General features: G+C 41.4%; 1 pseudogene; it reads left to right on the top strand.

The window, feature by feature from the left end:
* Positions 1-11,006, top strand: part of LOC147982663 (uncharacterized) — a 108,596-nt pseudogene extending 97,590 nt beyond the window's left edge.
* The last annotated feature ends 3,423 nt before the right edge of the window (positions 11,007-14,429 follow it).

Raw genomic sequence — 14,429 nt, 5'->3', positions numbered from 1 at the left:
TGTGACCTAGCGGTGCATCAAGGACATAATTCTTCTGTGCAGCAATGAGGATAAATCTCAGATCGCGGATCCAATCCGCATCATTGCTACTAACATCTTTGAACACAATTTTCTCTAGGAACATATCAAAATAAACACAGGGAAGCAACAATGCGAGCTATTGATCTACAACATGATTTGCAAAATACTATCAGGACTAAGTTCATGATAAATTTAAGTTTAATTAATCATATTACTTAAGAACTCCCACTTAGATAGACATCTCTCTAATCCTCTAAGTGATCACGTGATCCAAATCAACTAAACCATAACCGATCATCACGTGAAATGGAGTAGTTTCATTGGTGAACATCACTATGTTGATCATATCTACTATATGATTCACGCTCAACCTTTCGGTCTCCGTGTTCCGAGGCCATATCTGCATATGCTTGGCTCGTCAAGTATAACCTGAGTATTCTGCGTGTGCAACTGTTTTGCACCCGTTGTATTTGAACGTAGAGCCTATCACACCCGATCATCACGTGGTGTCTCAGCACGAAGAACTTTCGCAACAGTGCATACTCAGGGAGAACACTTCTTGATAATTTTAGTGAGAGATCATCTTATAATGCTACCGTCAATCAAAGCAAGATAAGATGCATAAAATATAAACATCACATGCAATCAATATAAGTGATATGATATGGCCATCATCATCTTATGCCTGTGATCTCCATCTCTGAAGCACCATCATGATCACTATCGTCACCGGCGCGACACCTTGATCTCCATTGTAGCATCGTTGTCATCTCGCCAATCTTATGCTTTCACGACTATCGCTACCGCTTAGTGATAAAGTAAAGCATTACAGCGCGATTGCATTGCATACAATAAAGCGACAACCATATGGCTCCTGCCAATTGCCGATAACTCGGTTACAAAACATGATCATCTCATACAATAAAATTCAGCATCATGTCTTGACCATATCACATCACAACATGTCCTGCAAAAACAAGTTAGACGTCCTCTACTTTGTTGTTGCAAGTTTTACGTGGCTGCTACGGGCTTAAGCAAGAACCAATCTTACCTACGCATCAAAACCACAACGATAGTTTGTCAAGTTGGTGCTGTTTTAACCTTCGCAAGGACCGGGCATAGCCACACTTGGTTCAACTAAAGTTGGAGAAACTGTCACCCGCAAGCCACCTATGTGCAAAGCACGTCGGGAGAACCGGTCTCGCGTAAGCATACGCGTAATGTCGGTCCGGGCCGCTTCGTCCAACAATACCGCCGAACCAAAGTATGACATGCTGGTAAGCAACATGACTTATATCGCCCACAACTCACTTGTGTTCTACTCGTGCATATAACATCAACACATAAAACCTAGGCTCGGATGCCACTGTTGGGGAACGTAGTAATTTCAAAAAATTTCCTACGCACACGCAAGATCATGGTGATGCATAGCAACGAGAGGGGAGAGTGTGATCTACGTACCCTTGTAGATCGACAACGGAAGCGTTTGGTTGATGTAGTCGTACGTCTCCACGGCCCGACCGATCAAGCACCGAAACTACGGCACCTCCGAGTTCTAGCACACGTTCAGCTCGATGACGATCCCCGGACTCCGATCCAGCAAAGTGTCGGAGAAGAGTTCCGTCAGCACGACGGCGTGGTGACGATCTTGATGTACTACTGTCGCAGGGCTTCGCCTAAGCACCGCTACAATATTATCGAGGACTATGGTGGCAGGGGGCGCCGCACACGGCTAAGAATATGATCACGTGGATCAACTTGTGTTCCTCTGGGGTGCCCCTGCCTCCGTATATAAAGGCTCAAGGGGGGGGGCGTGCGGCCGGCCTAGGAGAGGCGCGCCAGGAGGAGTCCTACTCCCTCCGGGAGTAGGACTCCCCCCCCCAATCCTAGTTGGAATAGGATTCGCGAGGTGGAAAAGAGAGAGAGAGAAGGAGGGGGGCGCCGGCCCTCTCTCTCCTTGTCCTATTCGGACTAGGGGGGAGGAGCGCGTGGCCCAGCCCTGGCCGCCTCTCCTCTTCTTCCACTAAGGCCCACTAAGGCCCATATAGCTCCCGGGGGGTTCCGGTAACCTCTCGGTACTCCAGTAAAATCCCGATTTCACCCGGTACACTTCCGATATCCAAACATAGGCTTCCAATATATCAATCTTTATGTCTCGACCATTTCGAGACTCCTCGTCATGTCCGTGATCACATCCGGGACTCCGAACAACCTTTGGTACATCAAAACGTATAAACTCATAATATAACTGTCATCGAAACCTTAAGCGTGTGGACCCTACGGGTTCGAGAACAATGTAGACATGACCGAGACATGTCTCCGGTCAATAACCAATAGCGGGACCTGGATGCCCATATTGGCTCCTACATATTCTACGAAGATCTTTATCGGTCATACCGCATAACAACATACGTTGTTCCCTTTGTCATCGGTATGTTACTTGCCCGAGATTCGATCGTCGGTATCCAATACCTAGTTCAATCTCGTTACCGGCAAGTCTCTTTACTCGTTCCGTAATACATCATCCCGCAACTAACTCATTAGTTGCAATGCTTGCAAGGCTTAAGTGATGTGCATTACCGAGAGGGCCCAGAGATACCTCTCCGACATTCGGAGTGACAAATCCTAATCTCGAAATACGCTAACCCAACATGTACCTTTGGAGACACCTGTAGAGCTCCTTTATAATCACCCAGTTACGTTGTGACGTTTGGTAGCACACAAAGTGTTCCTCCGGCACACAGGAGTTACATAATCTCATAGTCATAGGAACATGTATAAGTCATGAAGAAAGCAATAGCAACATACTAAATGATCGGGTGCTAAGCTAATGAAATGGGTCATGTCAATCAGATCATTCAACTAATGATGTGATCCCGTTAATCAAATAACAACTCTTTGTCCATGGTCAGGAAACATAACCATCTTTGATTAACGAGCTAGTCAAGTAGAGGCATACTAGTGACACTCTGTTTGTCTATGTATTCACACATGTATTATGTTTCCGGTTAATACAATTCTAGCATGAATAATAAACATTTATCATGAAATAAGGAAATAAATAATAACTTTATTATTGCCTCTAGGGCATATTTCCTTCACGCTCGTTATTGCGGGAATATTTTGCAACATATTTCAATGTGATTTTTTGTATGAAAAATGAATATTTTAAGTAATACTATAAAAAGCTAAAACTGAAAGTACATATAATTTATTATGTTCTGTTACTATATAGTTGTCAAATGTCTATTCAATATAAATAGCGTAATAGAATGAAAATTCTTATGTATGTTTGCATGTTGAGATAAGTCTTTTTTTCCATGCATGTTGAGATGAGTTTTTTTTCATGCATGTTTAATGATGAAGTGGCATGCTTGCATGTTGAGAGACATATGACAGTGAGGGCGAACCTTTTCTCATGCATGTTGGGGGATGATATGGCATGCTTGCATCTTGAGAGAAATAATTTAGTGGGGGCTAGCTATTTAGATGTTGAAGATATAAGAGCATTTAGATCACTACTTTAGTGATCTAAACACTCTTATATTTCATTACAGAGGGAGTACTTGTGTTATTTGATTATTCTCATTTCCGTTATTTCAATATATCAGATTCAATGCGTGAATCATGATGGATTGTGTTGGATGTGGTCGAGTCGCGTACCACTAGAACAAAACTAATTGGACCAACGAAGGAGTCACATACCAAGGAGTAATCTCCCCAAAACAGTTTTGAAAACGGAGCTTCGAGCAAGGAGATCCAAAATCGCATGAAAATGAGCAGGACCCCCCCGGGTTTGAATGCAATGGTGATTTTTTCTGAAGGATGGAGAAGGCAATGGGCTGATGGAATAATTGATGGAATAACTTGTGTTATTGGATTATTCTCATTTATGTTATTTCAATATCACGGATTTAATACTTGAATCATAATGGCTTGTGTTGGATGTGGTCGATGCTGATAATCTCCTACAAATTCACCCTTTGTTTTTTGTGTGTCGAAAAAATAACCTTAGTTTTCTGTTGGGACCAGATGGGATTGGAGCACCCCCCCCCCCTCCCCCCCAAAGCAAGCAAACTAGCTAGCACCGCACAGAAGCAATTACTCTCGTTTTCACTCTGTTTCATTGAATGTGCGTACAAGTGAACTAAACCAAAATCTCAACACACATATAAACCAGTAGCCCCATTCCGTAGATCTCAACCATGTTAAAACTTCAAACCATCATCATGTTTTGGGCAACCATGTGACAAAAGAAAACAGGTATGTCTAATTCAAGATCCACATCAGATGGTTCCAACTATGCTTTTCTCAGGTGTTCTCACTTTTGCTGTCCAGTAAGAACCAGCAGGAGTGACGGCAACCACGATGAAAGCAGCAAGTGTATTCTGTTGGAGAGTTACCATGTATGTTATCATGATATAATTAATGACATGGCTAGTTCCATATTATTTGTATAAATTTGTACCATGATTGAACGCAGGAAAAAGATGTGTAATACACAAATAATTCATCACTTATCAAATTTAGCTGTAATACCTTTTGGTAGGTTACGAAGCTCTGCTACTCCTTAAACAGATAAAACTATCATGTACAATGCACCATGAACTAGTGCCTTTCTGATTTGGTGCATGTCTAAGAACTTGTGGAGCATCATTTGGGGTAAGGGGGTCAATTCCCCCCCCCCCCCCCCACCAAACCAAATATCTTATTTGCAGTGCATCCCCTAGTTTTTTTAGTAAATCGGTTTTCGTTAGTTACTACTCGTTTGCTCAAATCAGCAGAACTCCAAGCGCCAAGATGAACTCTGTGGTCAGCCACCTCTACACTGCAGAGAAGTGCTGACTGGGGCTGCTGCTTGGCAGCTGGGGGAACTCGTCTGATGGCGGTTTCGTGCACTCGTTGTCGTCGAAGTAGATCTTCCTCAGCAGCGCGTACCCATCAGAGAAGCTGAGCTCGTGGTCCTTTCTCAGTAGGACCTCCGTCTGCACGTTGCCATCCTGCGGCAATATCTCGTTCAATTTGGGGAGCCCCCACAATAGGCTCGTGTCATCTGCAAATTCCAGATGTGTTAGCCTTGAAAGAATTTGGGAATACTCTAAATGATAAATGTGTTATGGTATGTATGTAGGTTTGCAAATTCAGTGCACATATTGAAACAGGAGACTAGATAGTATTTTCTTTTCACCATGTTGGGCACTAGGAAAGGCTAGCTCCTTCTGAGCTCCTTAATTCCGGGAAAAATTGATTTAATTTGATTAGAAGAAGAAAAAGCTCTCTGCTACCGAATATGCCTTGGTCGTCTCTTTCCTCGATCCTTCCATGCATCCGTCCGTCCGGGAGTACAAAAAAACAAGCCGAGGCCCAAGCCCACACACAATAGACCCAACCAAGTGTCAGGCAAACGACCTGAGGTCTGCCTAGAATCCGCCGAGATTGGGCTGAAATTTTGGGGAGATTTTTATCTGGCAATTCGCTTCCTTGTGGCAGAAGGACACCCCCAACCGACTTACAACGGAGCCACGAGCCTGCTAGGGCCGCCCAGGGTAGGGGGCGCGCCCCTTGAGCTCGTGGGCCCTTCAAGCATCATCTCGCGTTGATTTTTTCTTCTAAAAAATCACATATATTTCAAAATAGATCTTTGTAAATTTTTATCGCGTTATGACTTCGTTTGACATGGATTATCTGCAGAAAAAAAAACATGCAACAAACAGGAACTGACATTGGGCATTGGATCAATATGTTAGTCAAAAAAATCATATAAATTGTTGCAAAAAGTATGTGCAACTTGTAGAATATTGGCATGAAACAAACAAAAATTATATATACGACAGAGACGTATCAACCTCCTACTCACGATCCGCGCGCCCGAAACCGACCGCCCGCATCCCCCTGCTCCCATGTGCGCCCTACTGGGTCGGGACTCCCCCTATTATTTCCTCCCCCCTCCTTTTCAATAATTCGGGATATCAAAACGTTCTAAATTTCAAAAAAGTTGTGAATTTTGAATTTTTTCATGAATTCAAATTGTGTCCGGGAATTTGAAAATGTTCATGGATTTGTGAAAAATGTTCATGGATTTAAAATTCGTTAATGAATGTAAAAATGTTTCATGATTTTAAAAAGTGTTCATGATTATAAAAAATGTTCGTGAACTCGAAAAATGTGCAAGATTTAAGAGAATGTTCATGAATTCGTATAAAATGTTCACAAATTGAGAAAATATTACAAAAATTGAAAATTATTAATGAATTTCAAAAAAATGTTCATGAACTCGGTAAATGCTCATGTTTTAAGAGAATGTTCAGGAGTTTGTTAAAAATGTCAGGAATTTTAAAAAATTCACAATTCGAAAAATTGTTCATGAATTTAAAAAATGATCATGATTTCAAAAAAAGTCTTCAAGATTACCAAAAGGTTCATGACTTAATAGAACGTTCACGAATTTGTAAAACAACGTAAGTAGTAGACACAACTAAATCAACATTATAACTGATTGTTTCATCTTTAACTATGATAGGTTCCTCACAATTTTCTTTAATAGGTGGTTGAAACTTAACCATTTCTCATTAGGAAGATCAACAAGATTGATTTTTTGGCCAAAAAAAAAACAAATGATTTTCTGGCACGAACCACATCTTCCTCTTCGATGCTGATGCCGTCTCCTGCCCCATGGTCACCTTCATATTTATTTGGATCTCAGCATCTAATAGTTACGTCATTACTAATTTTGATTTTCTTGCACAATGTTTTTCACGTGCTTCTTTTTTTTTTGGGTGAAAGAGAGATTTTTTTTTTCATCAATCAGGACATAAGCCGTTTTTACAAATATCAGGGACGCCTCTGGTCCCGAACCCAGCCACACCACAGCGCGACCTTCTGTCCGACCAAAGGAGGCCAGATAATGGTCTTTGGTCGGTTATTTGCGCATTAGTAATATCATTCACACTTGAGCGCACTAGTGTTTCACGCACATGTAATACTCTCTCCATCCAAATCTGTCGAAATTTGAGCTGAATTTTGATTATAAATTTTGCTACTACAAATACAAGATATATACGTCATGGAAATTATACAGTTGGAAACCTTTTGCAAATAAGAATCTAGTACTAGAATATTTGTTTTTGCACATAACTCATCTTTATTTTAGCAAAAAAAAAGAATTATGACCAAAATTGGGTTCAAATTTCAAGGGCGCCATACATGTTGCCGAATTGGGATTCCATCAAGGCACACAGAACTGGGAGGCAAAACTAGAGCACAAGTGAAAATTATCATTTTACCATCCATGTGAGAAAGAATTTCGAAAGTAAAAAAGAAAAAGCAGGGACAATATACTAACCTGGATTTACTGTCCATTTGACAATATATTAACCATGATGGATGTTCAGGAATTTGATGCTAATTTTCCCTCTTTATGGGTCCTTCAAATGAGAAATAGTAACCTGATATTATTTCAGATTTGTGTTTAGCTGTCAAGAAAAAAGTCCTTGCTTCAAGAAGGGGACACAAGTTGTATTCAACCTATCGAGCTGCGGTTTTGCCCTACGAAGCACCGATACGGCCAAAACTGGTGTATCGGCGTACTGCACGTCGCCGATACTCCGATACGCAGGATACGGCTTTGGTACGCGTATCCCAGGAGTATCTCAATTTTTGATTTAAAAAGAAAGAAAATAAACCCGATACGCACTGTGGAGATGGTGGGATACGGGAAGAACATGGCAAGCGTTGCCAGCCCAAAAATGCTAGACATACAAAGACTTACACGCCTTTACACGCTCCTTCCATCTAACAACCAATCACAAACCTCCCCCCCCCCCCCCCCCCCCCCCGATTTTCAGGGGGGTGGGCCGCCCCGCTCACCTATTGACCAATCAAGGTTAACAATCCTGTAAAAACTTGTAAATCGTTTGTACGTGTAGCATTGCCGTTGCCAGCCCCGAGCCCAGTAAGAAGCCCACGAGCTAACCCTAACATTTGCTCTCTCTCCTCTCTGTATCGGGCGGGGGACTGTAGGAGCGCGCCGCCGCTGCCTGGAGTGGCTCGCCGCCGCCGCCGCCTGGAATCGCCTAGACTCGCCATGCCGCCGCCTCGACTGACTCGACTGGAGTCTTCTCCGTTGCCGTCGCAAGAGCGAAGTAATCTACGAAGCTGCTTTCTGTGTGCTTCGCTGACTGCTTGCGGTGTGCTTGGCTGATCCCCCCGAGGCGGTATTGCTTGCTTGCTGTGATGCTACTGTCTACTGCTAGGGAAGCTGTTTGGTATTTACTACTAAGTTGCATGTCATTGTCTTTATCAAGAACTCCAATCAATAATGTGCTGCCCGTTTAGAAACAAACCCACTCTCAGTGCATATTTGTATAGAACAACAATGCAATTTTGGATCCCTGTGTGTAGCTAAACTAGTGGTTTTAGAAATGTTGCATGAAGACGTGTTTATTTATGTAACCCCACAGGCACTTGTTTAGGAAATTGAGCCTTCTATCTTTCTATTTATCATCTTATCTTAGTGAACTTTTGCATTGTTTGATTTTATTATGGGGCAGTATTTTGATCTCATCTCACGCATTTTATTATGTTTGTTTTTATTACACGTTATATTATTAATTATTTATATATGCTCGCCGTATCGCTGTATTGATGTTTTCAGAAATTGTCGTATCCCGTATCACCATACCCGTATCGCTGTATCGATGTTGCCGTATCGGTGCTTCATAGGTTTTGCCTATCACAGTGAGAAGAGAATGGAAAGCACCGGCTCGATCGCAAAATAAAGTAAATCAATAGCTCGATAGCACACCAGTTAAAACTCGGGAAAATTAGCAGTATACAATCTTTTTTTTGTTGTATATGTGGGTTCTTCATTTATTTGGTTACCTAGCACCAAATCTGAATGCTAAAGTAAGTCCCAGCATGCATGCATGCATGCATAAATATAGTCAAACACTAGAGTTCAGCAAGTCAAAATGACTGCCTACTGAATCATTCAGAGCACCTCCGCCTTATCCGGATGGAGGACGCTATCAATGATGTAGAGGTCGCCGGTGTTTTCGCCGTCGAGGAGGTGTAAGTCCGTCGGGGGGACAGAGATGGCCAGCGGCGAGTGCTTGTACCCGTGGAGGCTAGGCATTGTATCGATGTAGCTGCAGCCGTCGATGGTGTAGAAGCGTAACATGCGGTTGGCCTGGTCGGCCAAGATGACCTTGCTCTCCGAGGCCGTGGGCAAGAAATGAAGACAACGAGGAGACCGTATGGAGTAGGAGACTTCCGGTGGCCTCACAAGCAGCTTGCTTTTTGGCGGATTGATCTTGGGTGCCGCCGCCTCCGCCGTCGCCAAGTCAGTGCTGCAGACCCTTCTCCTGTTGGGCGCACATGCCTTGGCGGGCGTCAGTGTTGGCACCACCTTGCCATGCGTGGCCGCCTCTTGTGCGGTCCGGTGAAAAAAGTCCTTCTTGGAGAGGTCTAAGCGGCGCAGCGAATACGCACGTTTGCTCCGGTCAAACAGCCCCAGGTTTAGCAACCGGCGCCCGATGCCGCCGTTCATGTCCGACGATCCGTCTATCCTGGAGGGTAATAAGAACAAAAATTAGATGGATTGAACTTCCTAGGTTAGTATGAAGGCTTCAAGAAAATAACCCAGATACGTCGGTGCATCAAGTGAGCATGAACCTGCAGGTTAGTATGAAACTTCGATCTAATAACATAACAGGTTGTGTACGTGTGCTATGAACAAAATCCAATCCAATGAACTAGGTTGTATATAAGTGAAGTACGTAGAGAAGAGTGGATCTAAAATCCAATGAGCATTGGGCACCTAAATGACTTGCGATTAGATCGAGGAGGTGGAGAAAGCATTGGGCACCTTGATGCGGAGCGGACGGCGACGTTCGAGGAAGAGGCGGCGGCGGTGATGACGGCGACGGCGAGGTTCGAGCTGGCAGAGGCGGCGGTGATGAAAGAAATCGAGTGGAAAGTTAGCATGGGCCCGAGGGGGAAGTTAAAAAAAAAACCATGGGCCCGAGTGGAAAAAAAGCCCAATCTAATAAAAAGGCAAAGGTTTGGCTCAAAAAAAAAAGGGCAAAGGATGCTAGACTGGCCGCGCGAACCCGGCCGGCATCTACACTCTCCGGCGCCTGGGGACCTGTTTTACCGGACGGCCGCACATGCCAAGGTGGCCGCCGGTATACTCGTTCTCCCGCTATCGCCATTCATGACCCACATGAAGCGCGCATTCATTTGTGGCCACGCCGTCGTTGGCCGTGACCACACAATCTGCTTCTCCATCACCGACTACCGCAACCTACTGCTTTCACACCGCGACCCGCGAGTGGAGCAAGGCCGGCGACTGGCTATTGCCGTTCGATGGCAAGGCGGAGTATGTCTTAGAGCTCGGGCTCTGGTTCGGCATCTCGCGTGGCCTCCCCTGCGCCGTTGACCTCTCCGGCGTTGTCAAAGGGGAAGAGCCACTGCCAGACAAGACACGGATTTGGGCGAATAACGGTGTACCGGACGAGTGGCACCCGAGCTATATGTCTGGCGCCAAGTTCGGATCCATCAGCCTTGGTTCCGGCAGGTTCGTGGTTTCTAATTTCTTCGATACCAAGGTATTCGACAAGGACTTTAGAGAGATGGTTGTTAATGACCTGTTTGCCGTCTTCACTGGTATGGAGGTAGTGTACGACAAAGGCAACGACAACGGTAATGGCAATGGCAACAATTGCAAGAGTAACATCAATGGCAATGGCAACGGCAACGGCAATTGTAATGGTAATGACAACAAGGGCAACAATGGCATCAAGGGCAACGGCAACGGCAACGACAAGAACAGTAACAATGGCAATGATGGCAACACTAATAATGGCACTACCACCTCCACCAGCAGCAATGGCAAAGGCAAAGGGAAGCATGGCCTCCGTATGATTAAGCACAAATCCAGTCGTTACATGCTTGGCTTTGACAATATTATCACGACGGTGCTCTGATTCAGTAAGCCAGTTTGAGTTTGAGACATACTCCCTCTGTTCAGAAATACTTATCGAAGAAATAGATAAAAATGAATGTATCAAGAACTTAAATAGTCTAGATAAATCCATTTGAGGTAAATACATTAGAAGTCCCACAGCTTGCACATGACGGTCAGTTTGGTGCACAAACTTGCAAAATACATGTTTTTAATCATCAAACTTGTGCAGGCGTGCAAATACGGTCACATTTCCCATATGTGGGTGTATTTGCTGCCTACATGGCATGCCAATGTGGCCAGGGCCCATTGTCAGCGGCTAGTACACGTGATGTTTTTTTCTGCAGAAACACCCTTGATTTTTTTTACTTTGTACAAAAGCATTCCGACAATAGTTGCCCACTTGGTCCCACCTGTCAGTATTTGCTGTAAATATATTGGGATGAGAAAAATGGGACGGATCGAAAAAGCAAACTGTTGTAATGGCGTTAGCGGCCTAACCACCGCAACTAATCGTGCTTGCTGTTTCATTTGGACTACTAAGGCGTATCACCTCTTGGATAAACGTACATATTCTGAATATATTTTCTTTTCTCTAGATTTTCAAATTTAAAATTATTCAGATGCAAAGAAAAATTCCGCTGATTTGTTCAAAACAAAATTACGTACATTCCTTCAGCACGACATCTTCTTTTATCTAGATTTTTATTTAAAATTATCCGAATTGAAACAAAAATTTATTTGATTTTCCCAAAAAAATACGTAAATTCATTCGGATTAATATTTTCTTTTATCTAGATTTTCCGATTTAATTTTTTCAAATTCAAACAAAATTTCTACTGATTTGTTCGAAAGAAATTTACGTACATTCATTATGAACTATATTTCTTTTATATAGATTATTCAAATTCAAGCAAAAATTAGATGATTTGTCCGAAAAAAATACTTACGTTCATTCTGACCCATATTTCCTTTTCTCTAGATTTTCAGACTTTAAATTATTCGAATTCAAACAAAATTTTGTTAATTTGTCCCAAGAAAATGTGTATATTCATTGTGCATTATATTAACGTTTATCCATATTTTTAAATTTTAAATTAGTTGAATTCAAACAAATATTTAGTTGATTTCTCTGAAAAGTTTATGTACATTATTTTTTACATATAATTTTTTATCTAGATTTTCGAATTTATAATAAATTCTGTTTATTTGTCCGAAAGAAATTGACGCATATTCATTATGAACTATATTTTCTTTTATCCAGATTACTCAAATTCAATCAGAAAATTAGTTCAGTTGTCCAAAAAAAATCGTGTGAATTCATTCTCACCGATAATTTCTTTTATCTAAATTTTCGAATTTAAAATTATTTGAATTCAAACAAAACTTTCGTTGATTTGTCCAAAAGAATTTACGTACATACATTCTGCACTATATTTTTATCTAAATTTTTAATTTAAAATTATTCGAATTCATACAAATATTTCGTTGATTTGTCTATAAAAATTATGTACACTCATTCTGCGCTATATTTGGTTTTGTCTAGATTTTTAAATTTAAAATTACACGAATTCAAACAAAAATCTAGTTGATTTGTCCAAAATGTTTATCTAGAATATAAGTAATTTTCTTAAATAAAGAAAAGAAGAATACATTAAATAAATTGTGTTTATCTATTTAAATGTCATTGTGGCTGAGGTTTTTTTTTAACTCATTGTGGCCGGATGGTTGGTGCTCGCACACTCGGCGAGCTTATGTGGTCATAGGTTCGAAGCGGTGTCTTCCTCTTTTCTCGTTTAGGTTTCTATTTTAACTTGTACAGTCTGTCTTATATAAAGCTAATCGTACTCTATGAACGTGAACAATATGTCGGTCAAGTGGTAGGTGATTCGTAGCAGGTCTTCTGTTCGAATCCCATTGTCCGTTTGGTATTTTTCATTTCATATGAGGATTTTTTGCATAAATAAATAAAATGTAAGGGTGCTTACTGAAGAAAAAACATGCACACGGATTACCCACTACTGACAGTGGGCCACTGCCACATTGGCGCGCCATGTGTACACATGATACAACTGAATACGGTAGAAAACACCGTATATGAACAGAGGGACAAGTTAGATGACCAGAAACATGTATTTTACAAGTTTATGCACCAAACTGACCGTCGCGTGCAAGTTTCATGACTTGCGGTGTATTTACCTCAATCCATTTCTTCGACAAGTATTTCTAGATAGAGGGAGTATGTAGTACTCCTACATAGATCGTGTGCTTCAAGTTAAGTCAAATCTCCCTGTGGCTTTATCATTTTTCCTTTGAACTCTAGTATTTTATATCTCAAAACTCTAGTTTCCGCAAAAAATAGTACTCCTATTTTATATCTCATTTTCCCCTAAAAGTTGCAAATAGAAGTGGGATCAGTCATGCTCCAGCAAGCTTATAATCTTACACAGAAATAACAAGACTTAGGCCGCGCTTGGATTACCGTTTCGCAGCGATTTACAAGCGTAAGATACGCACCTGTAAAACTAAATGGTGCGGCTGGAAACAACTCCTTGTTTGGTTGTTTAGATCCTACCAGTACACATGCACGTGCAACACACGTATCATAATCTACAATAAAAACATCTATTTGAGTATATTTTCTCTTCTAGGGAGTTTTTTACTGACCCATTCAAATCTGTCTTATGCTCAGTGATATGAGTGCGCGTGTAACATACGACCCAGAAACATGTCTTCATATAACATTGATGATCACATAATTCTATTATAATTTGTTACATAATTTAAAAAAACACACAACTAAACAACATTATCTCTTGAAGGTCCATTTGTTGATACGATCTATGGTGCTTCATCCGATGGATGGGATATTGGTTTGAGCTTGGTTCCCTTCGCACTTTAAAATATATTTCAAAAACTTCCTCCTCAACTTCATTTCCTTCATACTTTAAAATATGAAAAATATGTCTTACTCTAGTAAAGGGACATCATCAATCATACCGATGAACAAAGTTACTCTATTAAGTCATCGTTTGTTGGAGTGACAGTCGGTGAAAGGATAAATGATTGTGAGATGAGCTCAACTTCGGGTGATATGTTCAATGTTTTGAGGGGGTCTATCAAGAATCATACAATCTTTGGGGTCTGTGTTGTTTCCGTCATCTTTCAAGTCTTGATTTCTTGTATTATCATCATTTTATTCCTAGTCCACTAAAATGACATATAGTTTTGTTCTGAAATATGTCATATGATCCTATAAAGTAGTAATCAGAGTTAGTTAGTTTTGAAATAGTGATAGGACATAATAAGTATAATGATACAGAACGAAAAATACCTGTATAGGAGTATCAGACAACATATCTCCGGTGAAGTACTCCATAAAATTTATATTACTTTACAAGAGGGAGTATTTCATAAAATTTACCATCCACACACCACAAGATGA

The sequence above is a fragment of the Triticum urartu genome, chromosome 2A (genome assembly GCF_056163025.1).
Source record: "Triticum urartu cultivar PI428250 chromosome 2A, HENAU_Tu73, whole genome shotgun sequence".
NCBI lineage: Eukaryota > Viridiplantae > Streptophyta > Magnoliopsida > Poales > Poaceae > Triticum > Triticum urartu.
Note: the sequence above shows the minus strand (reverse complement) of the source record. Positions and strands in the feature narration are given on the sequence as shown.